At 44.4% G+C, this 13410-nt stretch overlaps 1 long non-coding RNA gene across 1 annotated transcript in view; it reads right to left on the bottom strand.

Moving 5' to 3' along the window:
• Nucleotides 1-12095: 12095 nt before the first annotated feature.
• The window catches only part of LOC116668888, a 28055-nt gene continuing 26740 nt past the window's right edge, over nt 12096-13410 (bottom strand). The window contains exon 3 of the long non-coding RNA XR_004326119.1: nt 12096-12735. This is a non-coding gene — a long non-coding RNA (uncharacterized LOC116668888). The remainder of the gene's footprint in view (nt 12736-13410) is intronic.

The raw sequence follows: 13410 nt of genomic DNA, 5'->3' as shown, positions 1-13410 counted from the left end.
TGCTGCATAACCTTCGGGGCATCCTGGGCCTGATGAGGAGGGAAGAGGATGCCTGCCTCCCACCCCCAGCCAAAGATGCTGTGAGAATTAGTTGACACATACCAATGAGAGCTGGAGGAGAACAGATAGCTGGAAGTTGAGGTGCCTGATCAAAGGAGCTGGGACATAAGACTGGATAAAGGACAGATGACTGACTAGGAATCAGGATTTAATACATGGAAAGAACCCATGGGAACGATGTAACTCACTGGTAGCCTAGAGAAAGCCTGGACCAAGCTGGGCAAAGCTGAAGTGGCTGAACAACCACAGCAGACGGTAGAGAAAGTGATTAAAAGGTGTAGGGAAGTGGGATGCCAGAATGGACATATTCTGTGAGGCCAAAAAACCTGCCAGAGAATTATGTTCTATGGGAAGGCTCAGAGGACACCTCATTCACCAAGGCCATCTGGCATGTGATAGTGAGAGGAGGGCAGCCAGACTGAGCAAATAAAAATGTAGGACATCCAGTGAAATTTGAATTTCAGATACACAGTGAATACTTTCTTAGTATAAGTACGTCCCAAATATTGTACATAATATGGCAACCCCACTGCTATAAAATTTTCCCTGGTAGTGACTTGGAAGAATGTTCCAGCTGTGGGAAAATCCAAACAGTGCAGTGATTCAGGCTTTTGAAAAGTAGTAGCGGATGTGGGTAGTGGGGTGCAGAATAATGTGTACAAGCACAATGTGTGCAGGAGTACATTTTAAGTATGAGTATATCCCATGTAATGTTTGGGATATACTTATACTTGAAAATTATTTATTGTTTCTCTGAAATTCAAATTTTTGCTTGCTTCATGAGGGGGAGGTAATTAGGTTTATTTATTTATTTATATTTGGAGGAGGTACTGAGGATTGAGCCCAGGACCTCGTGCATGTTGAGCGTGCGCTCTATCACTTGAGTTATATCCTCCCCCCTGAAATTCCAATTTAACAGGACATCCTGTATTTATCTGGCAACCTAAGTATCACTAAGAGATTCGGTGATCATACTTCTCAGTAGGCCAGGGCTGATGGTAGGGGAGGCTGTCCCAGGGCTAAGAATGGCAGACAACGGACTCGGCTTGCAGAGAGTGGTGGACACAGCTAATAGCACACAGCTTCGGCTTGGAGGGCCTTGGGCGTCCCTGCAGCTGCCAAGGGCAGGGACACGGGTGTGGCTGGGATAGCCGCATGGGAACCGGGCCAAACAGCTTTAGCAGGAGGACAAAACAGGGGCAGTGAGAGACTCTGTGTCCCAGACCAGGCCTCTAGGACCTCAGTTAACTGCCGGTGCGGCTTAACCCTGACGTCACAGCAGAGATGGGGAGGAGGCTGGCGAGAGAGGCGCATCTGTGCTTCCTGGTTTCCTGAACAGTCCAGCCCCGCACAGAGAGGTCCTTGCTGTGTGGAGCCGGGCCCACCTTGGGATCAGGATGGCCACTAAAGGCACCTGATTTATCACTCACCTTTGGCTATGGGCCCCTGGACACTCCTGTGGCTAATCAGGGCTGTTAATAATTATAAAAGCATTGCCTCTTATAGCAGAAAGAACCTAAATACCACGGAATACAGGGATTCTCAGGTCCACCCTCATGGCCTGGAGTGTTATGAGGACAATAGAATGACTTTTCCCAAAAGCTAAATGTATCCTGTATAAGCACTGTCCTTTTGGCTTAGACTGGATTCTTTTTTATCTTTTGCTTTATTGGTGGTGAAAGTCTCCTTTACAAAATGATGGTGACAGTGATAATATTTGCTAGCATTTCTTGAGTATTGCCATTGTGCTGGGCATTGTGCTAAAAGCCCTGTGCAGTTTGTCTCAATCACCACAAGGACCTGAGGAGACAGATGGTATTATGAATCCAGTTTTACTTCCTAAGAACCTGAGACGTGGAGATCAAGTCAGCACACGTCCTGCAGGAGGATGTCGTGGAGTCAGGACCTGAGCTGGGTGGTCTGACTTCACTGCCCACACTTTGCCATCGCACCATCCTTCCTCTGGAGATAAAACACAGTTTTTAAAATTTTTATGTCCTTATCTTGCAAAATAAAAGCCTGGCAACCTAGGTTGGATCCTCATGTTTTTAAAAGAACTTGTTCTGGTCTGGAAATCAGGACGTCTTGAGAGCCACTGAGCTAGCCCATCCACTTCATTTGACAGGTACCAGGGAGAGGTAGCTGAGTAACCCAAAGTTACCCAACAGGTTGGAAGCAAAGTTAGACAAAGAGAAGACCTGGCCAGATAGATTTTCAGTGTTAGTGAGACATGAAAATTTGGGAATTTCCTTTGATCTGGACAATGGATGACAAAAGGAAAGGCAGCCTCTAGAAATAAATTCAGAAAACAATTCTTCTAACCTATGTTTCCCCAGGGACATCCTGGCTTTGACTTTGTATTTCTGCGCAACTCCAGGCATGCCTCCACACTCCTCAACAGAGTGGGAATTTCCAGTCCTGGGCTTCTACTGGATGCTGCCTCGCAGGCAACAAAGGAGTATCTGGAGACAAGCTCTCCCCTCTCCCTCTGTGGGGACCTCCTCCCACTCCAGGAGCTGTTTTCCAGGTTGGCTGTCTCCATGGTGAAGGTGAGAGAAAGAGAGAGCTTAGATGGTTTCCATGGCAACAGCAAGGGTGAGCTTGTTTCCTTGGTGATGATGGGGAAGGTAAAGCAGTTGGGCTCAAAGTATCTGTCCCCTCCCCTGCTCCCACCCTGCATGGATCACACCCCCGGCTTCCTGATTAGGGCCTTGCAGGGCAATAATGACAATGTGACAAGTGATAGACTACCCAGGCCAAGCTCTGGGTCCAGATAGACTTGGTTTGGGCACATTAGTTCATCCTTTGAGCTCTTAGTGGCCAAGTCTGTAAAATGGGGCTATTAATAGGATAGAGATCTTAGGGTTGCGAGGAAAGTAAACGGAAGTGCCAGTAAATTCTAGCCATTATTGTTCCGTGGTAACTGTGATTGTCACACACTAATAACTATTATTACTACAATGCACAGGGAGGCAGATCAGATTTAATAAGGCCATTTTAAAGATGAGGATGCTGGAGCTCAGGGACGGGGAGTGACTCTGCCTGAGTCCCAGCATTGTTAAGAATCAGTACTAGAGCAAAAAGCCAGCTATTTGGGCTCGAAATTCAGTGCCATTTCCACTTCCCCCACCCTATCTGGCCCAGGAGACACACCGACCACTGGTCAGGGCTTCCCTCCTTCGCTGCCTCAATCAGAGACCCTGAAAGCACAGTACCCAAGCCCTCCTCCTTCCCCGTGTCACTCCTGGTTTGCACCATAAGCCTGGACCAAGTCAACACAAGCATCTGGATGATGGTCAAGGAAATTAATCAGCACAAAACAGGAAGAGGGAATTAATTTAGTGAAGTCTTCCCGTCCCATAAATTACTGGGAATCAGTCTAGACTAAAGTCTGGGCTGCTGATGCCTGACAGACTGCTTCAGTGTTTCTTTGAATGGTTTTGGCATCACGTAGCCTCTAATGGCATTCCTGAATCATACAATTTATGAATTATTAAGGTTCTACTTGTGTAATCTGTGAGTTATATAGAAGGTGATACACGGTTCTGGGAAGACGACTGGCTTTGGAACTAACCAGATTTGGAATCAAATCCTAAATTTTGTTACTTACTACCAATGTGGTGATTTTGGATAAAGTAATTAACTTCCTGGAGCATCAATTTTCTGATGTTTAAAATGGGCATATAATAATATCTCCTGACAAATGTGTTCTGAAGTTTAGAGATTATATATAAAACACCTGGTATATAACAGTCATTCAATAACCGGTAGCCTTTCTTTTCGAACACAGAGTCTCATCATATTTCAGTTTGTTGTCTTCTGGCCTCTCTTGTTAATCCTCCATTAGGCTGTGTGCTCCATGAAGGCAAGACAGGGTTCTGCACTGAGATGAGCTCAGGAACGGTTTCCTTGGTTGCCTCATATGCAGTGCAGGGGAGGAGCAGCGCTTAATGATTTTAACCTGCAGTCTAACCGTCATTATCCAGATCAGACAGCAAAGCGAGCTGCTTAGCTAAAACTGGTTACAGCGTGATCTTCAAGGCTGGCTGGGAGCACCCATTTTTGGGGCTGTCGATCACATCCACAGGGTTGGGTCCGGGCAGCAGGTTTGCCCTTCATGATTCTCCCCGGTATCCATGCCTAATTGCAACAATTAGTTGCATCAGTTATAATAGAAGTTAGTATCTGATCAAAACTCACCAATAAAATTATATCTCCCAGGAATTCTGGATTGGGTCCAAGAAAGAGTTCAGTTAGTATCTTGATGTGGCTAAACTTCTCATATACAAAGCCTAGAGTGAACAGTTGGCAATTTGCCACTGTGAGGCACTTAATCCAGAGTGTGCACGTGTTGATACACGTGCAGAAACATGTGTGCACATGCACGTATGCCCACACACACATGCATGCACACTGATGTGCACATTCAGAGACAGAGGTCCCAGATCATGCATCTGAGCCCTTTTGGGGTCTTGGCAGCATTTCTGACCTTAGGTTTGGTGAAACACTTTAAAATAAACTTCCCCTTCTTGCTTCTGTTGTTGTTAAATTAGGTCATTATTTCTGTTACTTTCAACCAAAGAATTGTAAGTAATGTCCCCCTTTTCAGCAGGGGGGCACTGTAGGGTGGGCAGGGCATATACGGTGATACCCTGAAGGAATCCTCTGAACCCATGTTTATGAAGTACCTACATCTGCAGCCTGGGTCCTCATAGAGTGTAACCAGCAGGTCAAACATAGAAGCAGTATCTTACTGTGTGAAAGGCATTAACCCACAGAGGCGTAGGAGCTCAAAATTCAGCTGAACTAAGAAATAAATTTTTTTTCCTTTCCTTAGAAATAAAATTTTAACAAGTAGAACTGTCACCAAAATTGGGTAGGCAGCACTGAGGAAAGCAAAAGAAAAAGAATGCTGGTCTAGGAGTCAGAAAACCTGGATTTGAACCCAGGCTCCGCTGGCCGTGTGAGCTTGCTAAAGTCTCTGAGCCTCTCTGAGCTAAATCTGAAAACAACAATCATAACACCTGCTTTACAGAGCTGATGCAAGATTAAAAAGCTAACACATGTGGCTGGCACCACCCATGACAAATAGCCAGAGTGCAGACATGTTTAGTTGGCTGGCTTTCTCTCTAATAACCACTCAGGCACCATGAATATTGTAAAAATTATTGTTCAAACCAGAAGGGCTATAAACTGTTTTTTATGGCCTAATGAAGGCCAGATGCCAGGCAGGGAACCAGAGAATCAACATTCAGTTCTGAACCCTTTGGAACACACCAGTTGCTCAGCGTCTGATGATTTCCATTACCCATGGTCTAAGGATACAGAAGATTTATATACATTACTTGGGGCTCTGGTTCAAATCTGGCCAAACTCTTTCGGGACTTAGTCATTCTGACACTGGCCAGACAGCATCCTCGTGAAATCAGGCAAGCAGCTACTACAAGCAATTCCAAAACACACACACACACGTACAACACCCCCCACCCCCGCCAACACACACATACACAGACAGTCTTATAATAGACTGATTTTCACAGATAACCATCTGTAAAACCAGCAGAGGCTCAGATTATTAAAAAAAAAAAAACCGTCTTGAGGATGAGACAGAACCATCCATGACCAAGATAATTAGGAGAATTGAAATCATCTTTGCCACCCAAGTTTGCAGAGTGGGAGGCAGCAGAACATTTTTATTCCTGATGATCTAAAATGCTACGTTATAAGCAGAATAGTTGGAACATCCCAAGCCTAACAGCCTTATTTTTCCACCAATTTTTTTTAATACGTTAACATTTACATAACATAAAATTTGCCATCTTCTTCACCATGTTAAAGTTACAGATCCATGGTCTTAAATATACTCACCACCATCCATCTCTTTTCATCTTGTAAAACTAAAACTCTATACCCATTAAACAATGCCTCTCCATTCTCCCCTTCCCTTCAACCCCTGGCAACCCCCATTTAACAGCCTTATTTTAGAGCTGAGGAAACTAAAGTCTAGAGACGTTCACCAAATTGTCAAAGACACACAGGCCATCTGTGGCTGGTCGAGGACTCAACCCAGAGCCTGGGAGTCCTGGTGCATATCACGGCTCTGTACTTTCCTGTAATCGTAGGGCTGGAGGTAGAGGGTGTGACTGGCAGTGCTCTCCAGCAATGCCAGTCCTGAACACACCCACATGTCCTAACTACCACCCTGTGTTATTTCTGGCTTTGCAGACGAGAGATGGGGATGGAGGGTCAAAAGTGAAAAGCAGATGGAGGCTCTCAGTTTCTTAGGGCTGCCGTGACCAAGTACCACATGCTGGGGGCACTTGAACAACAGAAATGTATGGTCTCACAGTTCTGGAGGCTGGAAGCCCGAAATCACAGTGTTAGCAGGGCTGGTTCCTCTTCAGAGCTGTGAGGGAGCATCTGTTCCAGGTCTCTCTTGTTGTCTTGTAGATGGCCACCTTCCTTTCCATATGGCATCCTCCTGTGTGTATCTGTGTCCAAATTTCCCCCTTTTATAAGGACACCAGTCATATTGAATTAGGGGCCTCCCTATCCCAGTATGAACTCATCTTAATTAATTACATCTGCAATGACCCTACTTCCAAATTAGTTCACATTCTGAGGTACTAGAGAGTTAGGACTTCAACATATGAACTGGGGCCAGGGCGGAGGTCACAGAAGTCAGCCCGTAGCAGAGGCCCTTTCCTTCATGAATTGGTCCAGAGAGACCCACGGACCCCCAAGCTGATGAACTCAGACATAGACTCGTGTTTATTTGGCAAATTGACACATGGATCAACAAGAAAAGGATGGTCTAGTCAATAACTAACCCAAATAAACTCACTCCTAGGCATGCGCACCAATCTAGTTAGCAAATGTGACGCAGAGTTTTATATGAGAATATTCATTGCAGTATTGCTTATAATGCCAAAAAAAGTCTAGCCACAGGAGAATGAGCATGTGCCTGGTTGTGATGGGCTGCTTTGTGCCCTCTAAAGTTCATCTGTTTAAGTCTTAACCCCCAGCACCTCAGAATGTGACGGTATTTGGAGATAAAGACTTCAAAGAGGTAATTAATTTAAAATGAGATCTTGACAGTGGCCCGGGTCCAGTGTGGCTGGCGTCCTTATAAGAAGAGGAGATTGGAACATAGACAAGAACAGAGGGAAGACAGATCTCGACCTGACTGATGTCCTTATAAGAAGGGGGAATTTGGACACAGAGACACCAGGGATGCGCATGCTCAAAGGAAAGAGGACGCAGGGAGGAGATGGCGTCTACAAGCCAAGAAGAGAGGCCTCAGAACTCAGCCCTGCTGACGTCCTGATCTCGGACTTCTAGCCTCCAGAACCACGAGAGAATACGTTTCTGCTGTTTAAGATGGCCAGCCTGTGGTCCTTTGTTGTGGCAGCCCCAGCAAACTAACAGGGGTCAAAAACACGACTGGGAGTAATAAATACCAAGTTCAAGTCAGCAGTTACCGCTGTGAGGAAGGAAGTGGACGTGAGAGGCAGGAGGACCCAGAAGGCTAGGACTATCTTTGCAATGCTTTCTTTTTTAAGCCGTGTGGTAGACACCTGGATATTTGTTACATTATTCTCTGTATTTTTTTATTCATGCTCACAAGAATAGGTGAGTGTGACTGCTGGCTGAGGAATCCCTCATCTCTGGACAACCTGGCACGCAGGGGCTCTAACTAGAACTCGCTGTGTGACCCTGGGCTACTTACTTCTCCTCTCTGGTCTCAGTTTTTCTACCTGTAAAATTAGAAGAATGAACTAATTCAATGTTTTCCGAAGTATATGCCTTATGACACCAATTCTGTGAGATTTTAAACATATATTCTACATCAAAAAAGGGTTACTTGGGGAAGTGTCATAGCTCAGTGGTAGAGTGCCTGCTTAGCATGCACGAGGTCCTGGATTCAATCCCCAGTACTTACACTAAAAACAAACAAAAACAAAAAAACAAAAAAGGGTTACCTGATCATATAATTTTAAGAAGGATTACCAAAGATATAATCACATTGTTTTACTGCAAAAATCTCAAAAGCTTTTAATCATGAATAAGCAACAGAGCCGATGGTATGCACGCAACAGAGTATTCTTTTCAAAGAGTAGCGATCCACTGCTTTTCTGTTCTCTCACATGAGAGTTGATGTCCCCAGTGATTCTGAAGGAACATCAGTAATTTTCTGCATGGGTTACTTTGTGTAAACCCGTATTTAAAAAGTTTAAATGATGGAAAGACAAATCCAGTGGCCTTCTTGTGTGTAATAGACCTTACTGAGTGTGACATGGGGCCTCCTAAGATGCAAAATACTTTCCTAAAAAAATGTTGGTTACCGTGATTAGGAAAATCTATTATTTTATTTTTAAAATGTGAAGTTAAACATGAATTGAACAAAAACTAAACCATATCAGATTAACTGTGAGTTAAAATAAACTGTACTTTTTAAAAAAGTCCACTAAGGTTTTCTTTAAAAATTTTTACTGTGATAAATATACACAGGGAAAAAGGCACAAAATAAACATATAGCTTAGTCAATATCCATCACCCAGATCAAGACGTGGAACCTGGACAGAACCTCACTGCTTCCTTCCTCCTCCCCAAAGGTCAACACTTAACCTGATTCTATCATTCATTACTTAATTGCTTGAAGTTTAGTTGCTCCTGTTTTTAAAAACCTTTTTATAAGTAGAATCTAAAGTATATGTTCTTTTGTGTCCACTTCCTTTTGCTGCCCATTATGCTTGTGAGAATTCACACATTGTGCATTAGCTGTAGCTCTCTCATTTTCCTTGTTGCATTGTATTCCACTGTACAAATACAATAATTATTTTTATGTTCTGCTGTTGATGGGATTTGGGGTTGCTTCCAGTCTGGGTTATGGATAATGCTGCTATGAATATTCTGCATAGACCTCTGATGAGCATGCATTTCTGGTGGACGCATGTTCAGGAGTAAAATTGCTGATTGTAGGGTGTGACTGTCTTCAATTGTAGTTGATAAAGCCAAACTTTTTTTCCCAGATTGTTTTTATTCCTACTCACCAAGGGTGGATGAAACCTCCTGTTGCTCTATACCTTGTCAGCACTTGGAATTATCAGATTTTAAATTTTTAGTCATCCTGGTAAGTGTGATTTTAATTTGCATATCTCTAATAACGTATGAAGTTGATCACCTTTTCATACGTTTAATGACCAGTTGCATATTCCATTTTGAAGGGTCTGTTCCAGTCTCTTGCCCATGTTTCCAATGGTTTATTTGTCTTTTTCTTATTGGCTTGTGGGAGTTCTTTATATACGTCAGATCCTCTGGTGTATTAGTTTCCTATTGCTGCTGTGACAAACTTCCACAAACTAATCTAGTGGCTTAAAACAATGCAAATTAAAGAAAAATTCTCTGGAGGCAAGAAATTCAAAGTCAGTCTTACTGAGCTAAAATCAAGATGTTGGCAAGTCTGTGTTCTTTTGAAAGTTCTGAGGGGAGAATCTGTTCCCTTGTCTTTTCCAGCTTCTCCAAATCACCTTCATTCCTTGGCTTGTGGCCCCTTCCTCATACCACTCTAATGTCTTGCTTCTGTCATTACATCTTCCACTACTGTCCCCCACTCTGACATTCCTGCCTCCTTATAAGAATGCTTGTGAATTGGGAACCCTATATTGGACTACTAGGGTGGACCTTTAATGCTTCGGGCTCACCTCAACAGTCCAGGACAGTCTTCCCAATTCAAGATCCTAAACTTAATCACAGCTGCAAAGCACTTTTTTCCATGGAAGGTAACATAACCACAGGTTTGGGGGATTAGGACATGGGTATCTTTGGGATTGTTCTGTGGACCACACCTGGTAAACAAGGCAAACAAAAAATAAGATTTAAAAAAAACCAAGATACCACTTTTTGCCTTTCAAGCTTGCGATTTCTAAAAACAATAGTGGTACCCAGTGGGAAGTAGAAATTGCTAGGCTCTGGCACTATGGTGTACTCCCATATACTCAATGAACACAATCTCCTTGGATGGCAATTTCGCAGCATGTATAAGAATCTTAAAAAGGCTTATTCCTTTCAACCCACTGATTTCGCATCTAGGACCTCAGAATAGTCATGCACCGGTAAAGTACACAGCCATTAAAATCCGACACTTGAAATATAGTTAATGGCTGACACTTGTACAAGGTACACCGTGATACGTTAAGTGCTTTTACCTACGTGTGCTTTTCAGAACACAAGTTCTATATAATGCCTTCAAGAAAATGTTCCAGAGTTAACTATTGCACCCATATCTTTGTTTTGGAAATGTATGATAATGTTAGAACATGAAAGCTCCAACAAGCCCTGCCAGAAGGAGAAAATAACTGTTTAACTCAGCATTTCCCAAGCTTATTTGACTACACTTCTCTTACTTCCTGGAATACTTATTCCTGCAAAACTGGTATTCTAAGTAATGTATTTAAAGAAAGCTTGTTAAATAAAAAAGCTTAAGAGAAACAAAAAAGACAGAGGATGACCCAAGGGGTCAGATATATACACATGGGGGTGTAACTCACGTAGGTAGGTGACTAGAGGAACGTATAGCAAGGTCTAACTAAGGTTACTGGCATCTTTTTTAAAATTTTTTTCCATGCTTTTCTGCATTTCAAAATTTTCTACAATGAACACAGTACTATTTTTATAATCATAAAAACACATATACATATAAAAGTACATACATGTAGTGTGTGTGTGTGTGTGTGTGTGTGTGTGTGTTTACTTAAAATAAAATTCAGCCATCCACAGTCCACAAATGGAGACACTGGGTCCTTGCAGGAAAGTCACACCAAGGACTCTGCTCTGGTTCTGAGATGTAGGTGAGGCAACATTTTCATCAGGTCCTTCCTGTCCTTGTCCTAAGAGTACAGGGCCATCAAAGGCAGAAATGCCTTCCTTGAGTTACGATGTTCCAGGTGACCTCTGCCCTTTTGGAAATGCCCTACAAGCATCATCTGTTTGAACAGCATCCGTAGGTCTTGTGTAATATTGTGGTGGAAGCCACCGGCCATTCAATAACCCCATGTCTCATTTACAGGGACGCTCAGAGGAAGTTTAGGCAGGAGCTTCATTCCAGGGGAATGTCGGGCTCTTGCAAATCAATTTCCATGCATTCTTCTGTCAGAAAAAGAAAACTGTGTAACTCAATATGTTCCTTCATTTTAGCTGCCAGGAAATTTAGTCCCAAGCTTGGGACCCCTTTATAGTAATCAACTTTTAGGACTGCTGGCTCTAGGGCTGCTGATGTCAGAGCCAGGAGATCCCTTAGAGACCACGTGGTCCCACGCATACATATGGGGAAATCAAGGCTCCCTGCATGTCACTGGGCTTCTCTCGGGTGACCAGTCACCCTGCTTCACTGGTAGAGTTTATTCCTAAGTGTGTCACTTTGCATCATTGATGTTGGAAAGCTCCTTTGAACTGGGGTGGAAGCACAGAGCTAGCACATATTAGAGCTGAACAAAACAGGAGCACAAAGGCGGTCTTCCAACCACACAAGCTGTGGCGGAGACTTCGCGAGAAGATAAACACTTCCACTAAGTGCATCGGGCCCAGTGGGCTTTTTGGACACGTTTGGAGAGGTGAGCCATGGTTTAGTGAGGGACTTGGGTGTGGGAGGGAGGGCTACGGCCTCACTCATTGAGCCTCTGCATCTCTGTGGATTTAGCCCAGGGAGACAGTTTGAGGGAGAAGCAAGGTATATACCAGCAAGTTTGGTTCCTAGGATGTAAATTTTGTGTCTCCCCTGACAACTTGAAAATTTATCTGATCCTCTAAGCTTTGCCTCCCAAATGCTAGTCTTGGAGTTAGGGTCAGGGCATAAAAATGGTGTTTTTGGTCTGAAGCACCATAAGAAGAATACAGATGATGCAGTGAGTTCTTCAAGAAATTAAACTCATTCACTTTTTTGGTTTTAAAAATACCTTTTATTTTATGAAATGATGACACTGGAAATTGTTTTACTGCTCTTTCGAGGCAAAATAAGATGTTGTCAACCCTATGTCAGACATACCCCCCGTCCAGTTTTTTAAAATAAGTTTTCGTCGTATGTGAAATTCACAAGCCTGATGGCCCCTGACCAGGACCCCCCAGGCCAGCGGGTGAAGAGCAGCAGGTGAACCACAGGCCAGAGCTTCGCCCCAAGGCCCTTGTTGAGCTGCCATTTCCCACTTTACCTCACGCCCTTCCCACAAAACAGCCTGTGTAGTAACTCTCACTACATTGGATTACTGGCCGCTCCTTCCCCACCGCTAGCTTTGGGGCCTCTTAATGCTTTTGAGATGGAGATCTTCCTGCAGCAGAAGATCACTCTTTCCTCTACTTTCGAGGTCCAGCTTCATGAGAGCCCTTGGCACAGTCAAATGAGCTACAAACGTTTGCAAACTGGCTGTGAGCGCAGTAACCCCACACCCTCTGGGGAGCTTGACAGCCAGGCTTTCCTTACATGAAGTCTTTCCAGAAGCTTCTGGTGGATGTCAGCCTCTCTCCCTCCAGCCCATGGCATTTTGTACTCACAAATGTGTTAGGGTCTCATGCGTCCTGTGAAGATCTGTGCACTTGAGGGCAGCGACCACGTTTCACTTGTCTTCACATCCTCTGTGGCCTGGCACAGCCTTGTGGGCAGAGTTTACACCCATTTCATGTCTACGGGACAAAAGAATGAGCAAAGGAGTGAGTGACTCAGTGAGCCCCGCTCTGGAAGCAGGCACAGGGCAGGAGGCGGGGTGGCTGACCTACGTCTCTGACCCCGCTGCCCAGCGCTCAGCCAGGATGCAGGGGAGCAGGCACCTGTGGGGGAAAGGGGGAGGCCAACGGGACAGGTGAGAACCCCATCCTGCCCCGGTGAGAAAGGAGGCAAGTAATAATGGATTGTCATTTAATAATGGTCAAGTCTCAATAGAATAAAGTTAGAAACCTGGGGCTCAGAGGGTTGAAATAACTTGCCCAGGGTGCTATGGTTAATGAGTGGCTTCATGGAGGGGCTACAGACTGAATGTGTGTGTCCCCCAAATCTCACATGTTGAAAACCCAACTCCCAGGGTGATGGGATTTGGAGGTAGGGTGGTCTTTGGAGGGTGATTAGGTCATGAGCCCTTAGGAATGGGGTTGGTGCCCTTATAAAAGAGACCCCAGAGAGCACTGTCACCCTTCTGCCACATAAGGGCACAGCGAGAAGACAGCCTTCTAAGGAAGTGGCTCTTTCCACACACCGATTGTGCCAGCGCCTTGATCTTGGGCTCCTCAGCTTCCGGAACCGTAACAAACAAGTGTTTGCTGCTCAAGCCCCTCGGCCCTGTGACGTTTTTGTTACAGCAGCCC

Source organism: Camelus ferus, chromosome 15 (assembly GCF_009834535.1).
Source record: "Camelus ferus isolate YT-003-E chromosome 15, BCGSAC_Cfer_1.0, whole genome shotgun sequence".
Classification (NCBI taxonomy): Eukaryota; Metazoa; Chordata; class Mammalia; order Artiodactyla; family Camelidae; genus Camelus; species Camelus ferus.
The sequence above is the reverse complement of the archived record's forward strand: the minus strand, read 5'-3'. Positions and strand labels throughout refer to the sequence as shown.